Below are 15473 nucleotides of genomic sequence, written 5' to 3' on the forward strand. Positions count from 1 at the left end.
AAGGATGAACAAATGAGGATTATTAACCTCTCTGATTATATACTCAGTACTACACACAAATCTGTACTATCCAGAGGACTGTCTTTCTGCCCTGTAAATTCACTAAACAAATTTGAGGTAATAAAAGATATCCATCTGTTCTCCAGAAAAATACTACTCAAAAAACTATATGCCTTTAATCCAAACAGTTTGAATGCAGAAGATTTACTGACTGTAGACATATTGCAGGAGCTATCTGCAGACAGTACAGATATACAAACAGTAACTGACACAGATACTCAAGCAGATGAACCTGCATCTTCTGTTTGGAAATCAAATGTAAAACCCAAATCCACTTATGTTCCATCCTTTTCTATATCCCCAGAGATACAGATTTTCTGTAAGATGGTTTGTAAAGAAATCGAACAATTGCCCATATACAGGACCAAACAAAACCTTAATATCAATGAAATTAATGCATTAAGAGAGATAGAATCATGGCAAGATGTCTTAATCAAGCCATCGGATAAAGGTGGGAACGTGGTCCTTTGGCCACAACAAATGTATATGGATGAGGCTAAAAAACAATTATCTAACTCTGCTTGTTACAAACAGTTGATATTCAACCCTCAGAGTTCATATCTTACTCAATATAACAAGATGATATTAAGTGCTTGGAAATCAAATATAATATCTAACTCAGAGAAAAAGTATCTGATAAAGGACAACCCTAAAATTGCCACTTTATACTTTCTACCGAAAGTGCACAAAAATTCCTCAATACCCCCTGGAAGACCTATTGTGTCAGGAAATGACAACTTAACAGAAAATGCAAGTAAATTTGTAGACTTGCGATTAAGGGAATATCTTACAAGCATACCCTCATATGTACGTGACACAATGGAGGTATTGCAGCTGTTACAAAACATCAAATTATCAGAGGATATGTGGCTAGTAACAGCGGACGTTGAGTCCCTGTACACAAATATAAAACATGAAGATGGAATTAAAGCCATTAAATATTATTTGGCTTCAAATAATAATGATAACAATCTACATAATGACTTTATAATTCAACTCTTGAAATTTGTCCTGACTCACAACTTTTTCACATTTAATGACAGGTATTACTTGCAAACCCAAGGTACCGCTATGGGTACAGCTTGCGCGCCGACTTACGCAAATTTATTTCTTCGCTACTGGGAACTATTCTATGTATTTTCTAATGAGCTCAAAAAATATACTGAACACATCCCAATGTGGTTAAGATACATAGATGATGTTCTTTTCATCTGGGAAGGGTCATATGAACAACTTGAAACCTTTATGAAGAGAATTAATGAGAATGATCTCAACATCAAATTAACTTTTGAGGCTAACCAGCAGGAGATATGCTTTTTGGATTTAAAAATATTCAAAAATAATGAAGGATTCATTAATACCACGATGTTTAGGAAAGAAACATCAACCAATACTCTTCTACACCATTCCAGTGCCCACTCTCCAAGTACCCTGAAAGCAATACCATACGGGGAATTTCTGAGACTCCGTCGGAACTGCACTACCAATGAGATCTACATACAGGAAAGTGTAGCTTTAGCACAAAGACTAATGGCACGTGGATATAGTAAGAAATCCATAAAGAGAGCCAAGTACAAAGCACTTAGGAAAAGTAGAGATGAATTACTAATCCCAAAAAGCAAAACTCTTCAAGAGTCATGTCCCAGACTCATTACGACATATAATCCCCAGATGCCACATGTTATTAAAATCATTAATGACCATTGGAACATACTCCAAAACGATGAAACTCTCAAGCCATTAATAGGCGACAGAGTCTCATTAGGATATAAGAGACCAAACAACTTGAGAGACAAACTGGTATCCAGTCATTTTGTAAGAACTGCCAAGAAAAAAGACACAAACCCAGGTATGTACCCATGCGGTACCTGCTCTGCCTGCAAATATGTTCTGAAAACAAAAACAATAACTAAAAAAACAGGACAAGTATATAACCTCCAAGCACATTTCTCATGTACCACTATAGGAGTAATATATGTACTCTATTGCTCTTGCCAAATGGCATACGTTGGCATGACGACAAGGGAGATAAAAACATGCATCTTGGAACATGTGTATAACATCAAATATGCCCAAAGAGATAAAGATAAAGGCAAAAAAATCACCTCTGTGGCCAAACATTTCTTATCACACCACAATGGTTCACCCATAGATCTAAAATACACTGTGATCCAAAAAGCATCTCTTGGCATAAGAGGTGGCAACATTGAAAAGGCTCTATTGAAAATGGAGTGCAAATGGATATATCTTCTAAATGCGGTTAAACCGTTTGGCATGAATGACTTCAACAACTTTTTTGTATATATCTAACCCTTAAGTCAAAAATAAATAGTATCATCATCATCTAAAATAGTGTCTTCATACTGTTTACGGGGGCGGAGCCTAGCAGCGCACAGCAATGGTTGTGTGAGACCGGAGCTCCGGAGTATGATACACTAAAAAGGTGGTTATTGCCCTAAGGTGGAATGACAAAAGGCAAGCAAAGTACAGAGTAAGCGACAGAGAAATGTCCTGGATGTTTTTTTGAAAGCTCCGGTTATCGCAACTTCGTGCTGCAACTTTAGAATCTGAAAGGAGTTGGAAGCAAATGCAGCGGGCGCCATCTTGGTTGCGCTACGCAGTTTCGGAGAGGAGTACAAATGGACTTGTAGCTGGTGTACGCTGAAGGGTGAGCATTATTGAAGCAAAGGTGGCAAAATTGACATTGTATGGCACTGGTGAGGGTTACTCAGTTGTGGGGTAATGGAGGAATAACAGAGAGCTATAATGGCTGCGATGCCAAACAAGCAAGACGCGCTAGATTTCTAAACGCACATGGCTGCTATGGAGGTGAATATACAATATAGGTCTTGCCCTAATATGTTGAATGTATAAACGACTGATACCCCAAGCGGTAACTATACTGAATGTGGCTAATTTGAGCGAACCCCTAAAGGACTATGTACTTACCATAAAAGATACCTCTTGCAAAGCTGATAACACTGTGAACCCACAGAACTCTAGAAGCACACATTAAGCTTTAGCCTCACATGCCCTCTGAGCACTCGCCCCATCTCCTACCCAACAAAGGCGATACTCACACTGAAGATTGCTGAGATACACCACGAAGCACTTTCCACACACTACTGCTGCTCACAGGATTGTACAGAGACCAGGATAGACAATAGCCACTAATAAACTTAAAATGTCTTCCAGAAGAGCTCAGAAACCTGAGAAAAGTAGTAAAATAACCTCCATGGATACATTCCTGAGATCCAATATACCTAGCAAACAAATAGAAACTACAAGTATGGAGACAGAGGGGGACTCTGATTTGGAATCTGAGCACTGTAAATCTCTGGATGCTCAGACGCCCGCAACTAAGGCTGATTTAACCCTATTAGTCTCTAAACAAGACATTGCAATGAATTTTGAGAAACTGTGGGACAAAATTGATGGTCTCCACGCCACAGTAACCAGCAGCTTATCAGAAATTAAAAACGATATACTAGAAATTGGAAATAGGGTAGACGCCTTGGAGAATGACAGAGGAGATTTAGAGGAGAATGTCTGTGTTATGTCACAAACGGTCGCCTTCCAGCAACAACAAATAGCTGATCTTCAGGACAAGATGGAAGATGTAGAAAATCGCAACAGAAGATCGAATCTACGCATAAAGGGCGTACCAGAATCCATCAATACACCAGACCTTCTCCCCTATCTACAGGGTCTTTTCACGGCTATCACAATGGGTACAGATGACACGGACTATCAAATTGAGAGAGCCCACAGAGCGCTCCGGGCCAGGCCACAAAAAGATATGCCACCAAGAGATGTGATCATCAAATTTCTCAAATTTACTGATAAGGAAAAAATCTTAAACGCATCTCGCAAAAATCCTACGTTCAAATACCAAGGGAATGTTGTACAGTTTTTCCAGGACCTGTGTGTGAGAACACTTCAACGACGGGGGAGATTAAGGCCATTAACATCACTGCTAAGAAAACATCAAATTCCCTACCGCTGGGGCTTTCCTTTTGCCCTTAATATACTTAAAGACGGCAAGGTGACCACGATTAGGACTACCCAAGAGATACCGGAGGTTTGCAGAAGCTTTGGTATAGAAACACCGGACATACCATTTGATCCTGACCCTGAGGAGAACACAGGGACACAAGCACTAAAGCAAACAAACAAGAAATCCACTTGGACAAAAGTAAATAACAAGAGATTTAAACCCTGATCTCACCCTTGAACTATGCTTACCTCAAGATATAACGAATGTGAGAGACTGGTAAGACTCCCTCCTAGACATTGTCTCGGCAGTGTCGTGGAGGCTACATGTGACATTGATATATTATGATGGCCAAGGGTTTGAGACTGTTAACATAAAGGTTATAAGTATGGGCTAAATCTTTTCTGATATATCATACCACCTATAGAGAATTGAGATAATGTTATGAGAAACCTAGTATCATCTCCTATAAACTATGTTAATGCTTAATATATACTTCATGTTATGTATTTTATGTTGTTTTTTCTGTTCCGTTCTACAGGGAAAACCAAAGTTATTTATGCTCCTTAAATGTTTTGAACTATGCCAGTTTCGCTTCATACAAGGTAACAGCCACACCCAGAGTTTCACTAGAGTTGGAAATAAGGAGCTTGTTGTTGGGGTCTTACAGGATGGTAAGAATTATGATAGACTAAAGCAATCAGGTAGAGAGGGAGAGCTTATGAATCAGGACTGGTTGTATGATTGGGGTGATACATTATCATGACTACATCACGAGACTTCCCTGGAGTTAATCTGATAACTCATAATGTGAGAGGCCTCAACTCAGATATAAAGAGGAAGACTGCACTGACACAATTACAAGAGGCTTAAAGCCGATATTTTGTTTTTACAGGAGACACACTTTTTGAATACACAGATTCCTAGGTACTGGTCCAAAGAATATACACAACACTTCCATGCTACTTCTGATACTAAGACTAAAGGGGTATCTATTTTGATTCACTCATCTTTAAATTTTGAGCACAGGGAAACAATGAAAGACAAAGAAGGTCGATATATTTTAGTAAGGGGCAACATACAGGGTACAGAAATAATCCTATGTAATATTTATGCCCCAAATGAGCAGCAGGAACCATTTTTTAGACACATCTCCGATTTATTGACCAACTGGTCTAGATCGAGAATAGTATTAGCAGGGGATTTCAATATAGATCTGGCAGCGTTGAGGAAGTCCACGATAGAAAATATATCAAAGAAAAAATCTAGACAAAAAGTAATAGCTGCAAAAATTGACGACTTACTTTCACCGCATGGGCTACAAGATAGCTGGGTCACACTATACGGGGACACAACAGACACTACATACTACTCCTCAGCACACAAATGCTACACAAAAATTGACTATATCTTTACTAGACAAATAATGCAGCCTACATTACGCAAGGCTAATATACATACATGTGTCTGGTCGGACCATTCCATCACACAACTATTTTTCGGTTCCATTATTGACCCAGGTAGGACTAGGACATGGACGTTTGACCCGACCTGTCTAAAATATCCCAACACTAAAGACAAACTTCTAAAAGCAATGAGTGACTACTGGAGAATCAATACTGATTCTACGGTGAACCCGATCTCGGTTTGGGCAGCGCACAAATCGGTGTTTCAAGGTTTGTTAATCAAAGAGAAAGCCATTCACAAGAAAGAGACCGACAATAGATACTTGGGGTTACAACGGGATATTGACTCTTTAGAAAAGGAACACAAACGGACCAACTCACGACTCATTTTACAGACCCTACAACGGAAAAAACAGATTTGCATGCTCTTTTGAATAATAACTCTATTAGGGCAGCCCAAAGGCTTAAAGCCAACTATTTCATATACGCAAATAAGCCTGACAGGTATTTAGCCAAAAAAATTAGAGATGAATATCAATCAGTATCTATTCCGAGAATTCAGACAGGAACAGGAAGTATTACATCTCACCCACAAGAAATTGTGGACACGTTTGCAGAATACTATAGAAACCTGTATGATGGGGAAAAGGTCCAACATAACGCACAAACACAAAATATGCTTAAGGAGTTCTTAGACTTGGCTAACCTTCCACACTTGACCACAGAAGACCAAGACAAATTAAATACAAAAATCACACAAGCTGAAGTGGTGGCAGCTATAAAAGAGCTCAAACCAGGCAAGGCCCCGGGTCCTGATGGATTCCCAGGGGAATATTATAGACTCTTCAGACAGACCCTGGTTCCACATATAGTTAAATTTGCCAACCATATTCTAGAAGGCCAACCCATATCTGCTGACCTCTTACAAGCCAAAATTATTGTAATACCAAAAAAGGGTAGAAACGCCGCACTTTGTTCAAGCTACAGACCCATATCTCTAATAAACCAAGATATGAAAATTGTCACTAAAATCCTGGCTAACCGCTTAAAACATATCCTACCCTCTATTGTACACCCGGACCAGGTAGGGTTCATAAAAAACAGAGAGGCTCCAGACAATATTAGACGAATGATTACGGTTATGGATTATTTGTACCATGAGCGAACGCCTTCTCTGGTCCTGTCCTTGGATGCGGAGAAGGCGTTCGATAGGGTGGACTGGGCGTACATGGATACAGTTTTGACAGGGATGGGGTTCACTGGGTCATTTATGACAGCACTAAGAGGTTTATACTCCACACCCACAGCATATATCAGAGCTATAGGACACCAGTCCAATACTTTTAACATTCTTAATGGCACCAGGCAGGGCTGCCCCCTGTCGCCCCTTCTTTTTGCGATATGTATCGAGCCACTAGCTGCAAACATAAGAAATTCCCCAGACATCTCAGGCATGCAAATACAACAATTTCAACATAAGATCACTCTGTTCGCAGATAATGTGTTATTAACAGTTACCAAGCCACTCATTTCGCTTCCCAACATTTATAAAACTTTACAACAGTTCTCCTCCATTTCAGGATATAAAATAAACTTAGACAAATGTGAGGCGCTCTCAATAGGTCTACCAAAACACACTATCAAACTCATAGAAACAAACTTTGACTTCAAATGGGTGAAAGATGACATAAAGTATTTGGGGATCAGATTGACAGCACAATCTAACCAATTATATAGAGCTAATTATATTCCTATGTTTAAATCAATTAGATCTGATCTGCAGAAGTGGAAGAAGCATAACTTTTCATGGTATGGGAGACTCTCGTCAATTAAGATGAACATTCTCCCAAGAATCCTATACTTATTTCGCTCCCTGCCTATAAAGATAGATAAATCTGACTTGAAGACCCTCCAGACAGACTTACATAAATTCCTTAGGGGATCTAGACACGCGAGGATATCTCGGGATACTCTCACCAGACACCGCCAATTGGGAGGGGTGGGACTTCCTAACTTGATGGATTATTACACAGCAGCTAGACTAGCCCAAAATTCTCTCTTAGGGAGGAAACAGGAGGATGTAGTATGGCCCCAGTTAGAGGCCCTCATTGGGGGTTATGACGGCCCAGATGATATATTATGGGGTAAAGAACCTAGAGGGAGACCCGGAAGCTTCCAAAACCCGATCACTAAAATAGCTATCAGGCAGCTAGCAGCAACCAATAGGAATGGAACACTATTGCCAACTAACTCTTTCATAAGACCATTAAAGTGTATAATCTCAGGAGAATTGCATAAACTGATAGACAAGTGGGCACACAAGGACCTTTACCGTATAGCAGACTTTTTAACCAATGGGAAGATTTTGACTTACAACCAATTACAGGACAAACTTAGACCTCTGCCTCTGCAGTGGTTTGTATATCTACAGATAGCCTCAGCTATCACGCTATATAACAGGATGGACAGGGAGGCCAAGGCCAAAAATATTTTCGAGAAACTGTGCAGTGCAGTAAACAGACAGAAAAGTGCGGTTTCCCACTTATATTTATTCATACAGGAAACACACATAATTTCAAAGCCACAGACTGCCCTACATTGGGAAGCGGACTTAGATGTAACATATGACCTAAAGACTTGGAACCAGATTTTTCTAAACTCCAGTAAGGGCTTGTTAGGAGCTGATTTGAGGGAGAACAACATCAAGACAACATTTCGTTGGTATTTAACCCCTTTAAAGACAGCACACATGGTGAGGGGAGGTTCCAGGCAATGATATAGAGGGTGCACACAGCTAGGTACATATTTTCATATGTGGTGGGAGTGCCCGGGGGTACGAAAAGTATGGCACGACCTTTCTAAGATTATAACCACTATATTGGAGGAACAGGTTACATTGACGCCCATGCAGGCCTTGCTGAATGGTGAGGATCCAAGATTCAATGCACCTATAAATAAATTCATTAGAATTGTGTGTACAGTGACTCGTATATCGATAGCAAAATACTGGAAGGTGGGAATCCCGGAGAGAATGGAAGTGCTAGGGAGAATTAGAAGTATGTTTAGCTTATGCGAGACTGCAGCATACATACAAGACGAGGTGGAATCTTTCAATAGAGTCTGGTTTTATTGGATCCTTAATGAAAAACACATATAGGATAAGCTACCAAGCAAGGGAGAAAGAAACAGTAGATTAAGAGCAGCGGTAGATACTGCAAATGAGAGTACTCAGTGGGCTCTGTGGATGTTTAAGATGTGGAGATTTCGTAAGAACTGTTTATTGATAATACAACAAATTAAAGGATGAAGCGAGCTGGCATTATGGTTATATAGGGTATTTAGGTTTATTGTTAAACATTGTTAGACCTTTAAAAATTGTAACAATTGGACTCATGTTTCTACTGGAGCTTCAACTCGTAATACACAGTGAAGACTGGCTAAAGAAAATGTTGATTTGTAAAAAGCAGTACAATGATGAGAAATGTGTAATAGAGGCTTTACAGTTGTGATTTATTTATGGTATCTGCTATTGATATAGAATGTGTATTGTACCAATTGTTCAATAAAAAAATATTTCAATCTAAAATAGTGTCTTCAGTATTATATATTCACCTAATTTTGGGAGAAAATACAGATTAAGGTTATCCTTAGAACAACCTATATAGTATATTAACTGTTAAACATCTCGACTGATACAATAACCATCATAAATGTATAACACAGAGGATATTATCTAAATAATGTGAGATAAGGGACTTAATTCCAAAGAAATAACTATGTATTTTCACCGTATCCAAATATACAGTTAAATAACACACTAATTAAAACAGTATATAGAATTAATTACCAGTAAGAGTCTCAGTCTTTTTCCTCTACCTGGCACTTATAATTTGTCACTCACTAATCTTAACATTATCTTTCCCACTTTATTTGTTCAATAAGGGGTACACCATTGGCCCCAACTCACAGTAAAACATAAATAAGTTTTCACTCACACTCAACATATCCATGTTGCTCCCTTTTACACTCCCCTTTTTCACTACAATAATGCATCACTTCCCACTCCTACCTATGATTATTAATAGTTCAAATATATTATGTTTACTTTCAATTTTTTACCGCCAATGACACTAAAGACTAATACTCTCATCTAGTTGATAATACCACACACTTCCCTCTTTCACAGTATAGACTGACCATTACATCATATTAATTCACATTTGGAATATATTGCAATTAAGTATATATTTTATTCAGTCCTTTCCCCCATCACTTTTTTACTTCTTTATTTATGTTCAGTGTTATCCCTCACACATCATATTTCCTTTGTTCAATCCTATCACTTTTTGTTACCTAGCACTATCGCTACTCCCCAATGATAACCCACACTTGGGATTCTAAATAAGAATCTATAGCTTAGACAAAACTTCATCAATTTTTATTTACTGGCCTGAATTTTTCTATATATATGGAGATGAAAATAAAAGACAGATCGGGTTCATAATTATTCCTTATGATTCCCATCAGTACAACATACACTAAGAATATTAAATTACGTTACCTCACAAAGAATAATTACTACTCTGAATTATTTTGAAATTAAATCAGTAAAAATTATAAGACAGCATCCTACATTATGATCCGTTATCCTAAGGTTCACCTATCTGTCAGAACGCATTATATGCACATTTTAATAATAATGATTAGGTAGCAGCTAGACTATAGTTCGCTCCTTATCTTTCTAATAGTATGCTAAATAATGTAGCTCATTCGATCTAACCTAATATTGGATAGACACATTATATATCAACAAATAGAAATATTAACACACTAATATACTATGAAATCCTAGCATCTCCCAATAGGCTGTCATTACATGCAGCAATCTGTCTCATAACACTTGAATAAACACGTTATATCCCTTAACGCGTCCGCTTACAAATCTGATATTTTATGTATTTGCTTTAAAGACTAAGATCTCAATTATGCCATTGCGGTACGATATAACAATTCACTACTAAGCAGTGGTATGGTATGATACAAAGTAATTCGTAAGTCTCATTGCCTTATTTACAATCCGCAGTGATCATCCAATCATTGCCACAGAATATACACACCCCTTGTTTACTTAGTATTGATTGGTCCTTTACCAACATCATATACGCCCCCGTACTCACACTCCCTCCGCTCGTTACGTAATACCGGATGTCACTGTCTACTCATAATACTGACAGAATGAGCATCCAATCAGAGCCACTTGAAATCGAGAGGGACAACAAATCAGGGGCATGAGGTGGGACAATCACCAACATAAATAACGCCGAGTAGCAGCGGCCCGCACCCCCTCTGAGGAAGCGTTCTGTGAAACGCGCGTCAGGGGTCCAGCAGGAGAAGCTAGTTCTCTCCTGTCTGTCGCTTTTTTAACTGCTTGCCTAGTGAATAATAGAATCTGTATATACCTATATATTTGTTGAATCCTGGTGCCTACTATTTACCTTTGATAATATAACTATTTAAAAGTAAAATAGCCCTCGGATTGTAAGGGCTTAGCTTATCCTTCATTATAATTCTGTGGGCATCAGGTTGAATACATAGAGCATTGCTTACTATATCAATCTAATTTAACTGGGTTTAAGTGTTTTTAACCCTTTCAGGCTACTTCTGTGTGAATGTTTGTTCCTAGTTGTAACAATAAAGTATTAAAGTATGAATATAATGGAACATTTTAAACAAATAGAGTAATTTTCATATTCATATGACCATTTGGAGTTAAAGAAATAATTTTCTTTGTGGCATTCTTTTCTAATAATCCTAAGTGTATCTCTTTGTACAATTAGTATCCCTAGTTGTTTAGTTCTACCCTCTAAGAATCCACATTAGATGTGCACCACAATTATTACAAGTGACTACTAAGTATTGGTATATTATATACCTTTTCTGATTTACATAATAGGTACAACATCTAATTATTGACTAACTCCTACTATCCCCCACCACATTTTTCAAAACTTCCTGTGGGTTGGTAGTTAGCCTCTTGGAGTACCTTTTCTGTCTTGGTATAAACTTTCTCCAGCGTAAGGATACCCAGGGAGACAAGAAAGAATATATAGTGTAATACAGTTTATTTACAGTTAGGCACAGAAATGTAATTCACATAGCACTCACATTTAACATCCTCAAGCTATATGAGGTATGTGTATGGCATATAGGACTCCAATGGATCCTTCCACAGATAGATATAAGATACAGGATCCCCAATCTTAGTATAAAACTTTGCAACGAAGTATTATGCAGCTGTAGCTTTTTCCCAAGTTAGGTAATATAGTGCAGTACAAGTATCTCATAAAATATTGCTAGCGAGCTAGCTACAAGGAGTGTCAATGTTATTAAAAACGATTAAAAACGATTAAACAAAGCACAGTTTAAAATAAGTATCTAAAAAGAGAGTAAATAATTTCCCTGACGCGTTTCAAAGGTTTGTTTCAATAAATCCTTCTTCCTCAGAGGGTTGACTCTATGTATTCAACCTTGTACTAAGATACTTATTTTAAACTGTGCTTTGTTTAATCGTTTTTAATCGTTTTTAATCGTTTTTAATAACATTGACACTCCTTGTAGCTAGCTCGCTAGCAATATTTTATGAGATACTTGTACTGCAATATATTACCTAACTTGGGAAAAAGCTACAGCTGCATAATACTTCATTGCGAAGTTTTATACTAAGATTGGGGATCCTGTATCTTATATCTATCTGTGGAAGGACCCATTGGAGTCCTATATGCCATACACATACCTCATATAGTTTGAGGATGTTAAATGTGAGTGCTATGTGAATTACATTTCTGTGCCTAACTGTAAATAAACTGTATTACACTATATATTCTTTCTTGTCTCCCTGGGTATCCTTACGCTGGAGAAAGTTTATACTAAGACAGAAAAGGTACTCCAAGAGGCTAACTACCAACCCACAGGAAGTGCAAGGGATTTATTTACAACCAGAAACACATCCCTGCATACTCCAGGAGGCTAACGAAAACCCAAGAGGCATCACATCTAGATACAAGGAGAAGATTCTACTATCTATATACCCCCAGTGCGGCATACTTACCTCATTAGATTGGGGTAATATCTGGTAAGGGTATTATATACCATCTATTACTGCATATCAACTTTAGCTGAAGACTTATTACGGACTATATACATTCTAAAGACTTATATGAACATTGTTTCACATTTTATATACTTTTTATTTCTTTATTTTATTTTATTTATTTTATTATATATATATATTTTTTTTTCATTCATATTCCTGTACATAACCCATATTTTAATGGATATATAGGCGCTGTATTAACCCTTGTATACACATTTACTCTTACTGATTGGGGTCATACATCTCAACCAGTACTTGTCCTATATAGCTGCCACTATACCCTACTTAATATTGACTAGCGCCAATTATAGAGTATCACTTGTATCTACCCAGTATACTGAGTGGACACATTTTACTTGCTTCTCTCTCTCTCTCTCTCTCTCTCTCTCTCTCTCTCTCTCTCTCTCTCTCTCTCTCTATATATATATATATATATATATATATATATATACACACACACACAAAACACGGAAATGGACTGGCCCTGTACACATCCTATGACTATAAACTCACAGCACTGGGTGCTGACCAGCACTCACTGTCAGAGACTCTGACAGTTAACCCCAGACAAGCCTAGGTGCAAAGCCCATAGGGAAAATTACAAAACCAAATTATTAATACAACACGTAGAAAGTCTGGCACTTACTTGCAAGCATACAGCAAGAGAGTGACAGACTTTCTATGTGTTCTGTATCTTTATTATGTATGTATGTATAAATATATATACCAATTCCAAGATAAAGAAGGCATGAGGAGCCTGTCTAACATTGTGAGAGGATATTTATATTTATTTTAGGAATAAAGGTAAGGTGGGCCAATTGTGTACAGAATGAATACACTTTGATCAGGACACTATTGACAACAAGTTTTGAATGGGGCGTATCTATAAAATAGTGACTGGCACATAGTGTGAATGTGCCTTAGTTAGGAGCCTGTCTAATAAGGTGAGGTAGTACAATATTTACATGAGTCCTAGGAATTAAAGTATGATGTGCCAGTTATGTACAGGATGAATATACTTGATCAAAATGCTGTTGACAATAAGATTTAAATATTGATTTTGCACACAGTAGTGACTAGCACATATACCAGTTAGCAAAATAATAAAGTAATTAACCCCTTAATCCCTTAACCGTCAACCCCCATATCGCAATAAACCTAATTACCCTATTAACCCCTAAACCGCAAAACCCCCACATCGCAATAAACCTAATTATACTATTAACCCCTAAACCCCCAAATTGCAATAAACCTATTTACCCTATTAACCCCTCAATCACAATAAACCTAATTGACCTATTAACCCCTTAAACCGCCAAAACCCACAACGCAAATAACTAATTAAATTACTAAGCCCCCTAGCCTAACACCCACTACATCAACACAAATTACCTAAACTAAAAAATACCAAAGTTAAAAAAAATAAAAAAAGCTAAGATTACAAAAAATAAAAAAAGGTTAACAATGATCCTAAACACAAGGCCAAGTCGACCTGTCATTGGCTACAGCAGAATAAAGTGAAGGTTCTGGAGTGGCCATCTCAGTCTCCTGACCTCAATATCATTGAGCCACTCTGGGGAGATCTCAAACGTGCAGTTCATGCAAGACAGCCCAAGAATTTACAGGAAGTGGAGGCTTTATGCCAGGAAGAATGGGCAGCTTTACCATCTGAGAAGATAAAGAGCCTCATCCACAAATACCACAAAAGACTTCAAGCTGTCATTGATGTTAAATGGGGCAATACACGGTATTAAGAACTGGGGTATGTAAACTTATGATCAGGGTCATTTGGGTAGTTTCTGTTGTCATTAAGATTTAAAAAGAGTAAACACAGTTGATTGATAATAAATGGCTTCAGCCAAACACTAACCATGAGTGAAAGAAAAGTTTTTGTGTTATCATTCATATTCTCTGAAGAATGGCCAAGAAATCATAAATTCTACAAGGGTATGTAAACTTATGAGCACAACTGTAACTAATATGCCTCAGGTAGTTACGGATATTTTTTGCAGTGATATTAGATAGCTGTAGGCCGAGCCTTTTTTAATTTGTCTTTTTTTTAACAGCTCTGGATGCCATATGTGCTTACGCGCATGCACAGTTGTGATGTGGGGACGCCGGAGCACCCGGGACTTGTTGGTGAATGGAACAGTATTTATTAAAGGTATTTATCTTTTGTATGTTAGTCTGAGGACGGGGGAGACCCTGAAAATGTTCCCTCATTAAATGACAGTTGATGTTAATTGCGGAGAGTGCCTTCTTTATCTTGGAATTGGTATGTACAGTGGTTGGAGTGCACCCCAGGGATTGTAAATTATAAAGTGAGTGCTGGATCCTAAGAAGGTATATATATATATATATATATATATATATACATACAGGGCTTGAAATTTCCAGTGGTCCTGGACGACTTAGAAGTTGCAGCGGACAAGTTAGAAATTTGACTTTCTCCTATATTTAACACTGAGTGGACTAATAGCTGTTTCCCTCTGGGCTAGTAGCTTTTAACCACTGACTAGTAAATGATAGTAATATTTTTCCATCCCTGTATATTCAGCTTTTATAACCCAATCTTTAGCTCATCTAGAGAATATTGCCCAGTTATAATATTGAGTGTTTGGGAGACCTAGGCCTCCATCTTTATATGGAAGTGTCAATTTCTTAAAATTTAAATTAGTTTTTTTTTCCCCTTTCCATAAGAAAGTTCTGAACAATTTATAAATCTTTTTAATATCAGTGTTAATAATCAATAGGGGAGGCATCTGTAAGGGATACATTATAAGAGAATATTCATTTTAATTAAATACATTTTTCCATTTCATTAAATCGAAATCTTTAAAGTTTTAACTTCATCATTCTT

This window comes from Bombina bombina, chromosome 2 (genome assembly GCF_027579735.1).
Source record: "Bombina bombina isolate aBomBom1 chromosome 2, aBomBom1.pri, whole genome shotgun sequence".
NCBI classification, from domain to species: Eukaryota; Metazoa; Chordata; class Amphibia; order Anura; family Bombinatoridae; genus Bombina; species Bombina bombina.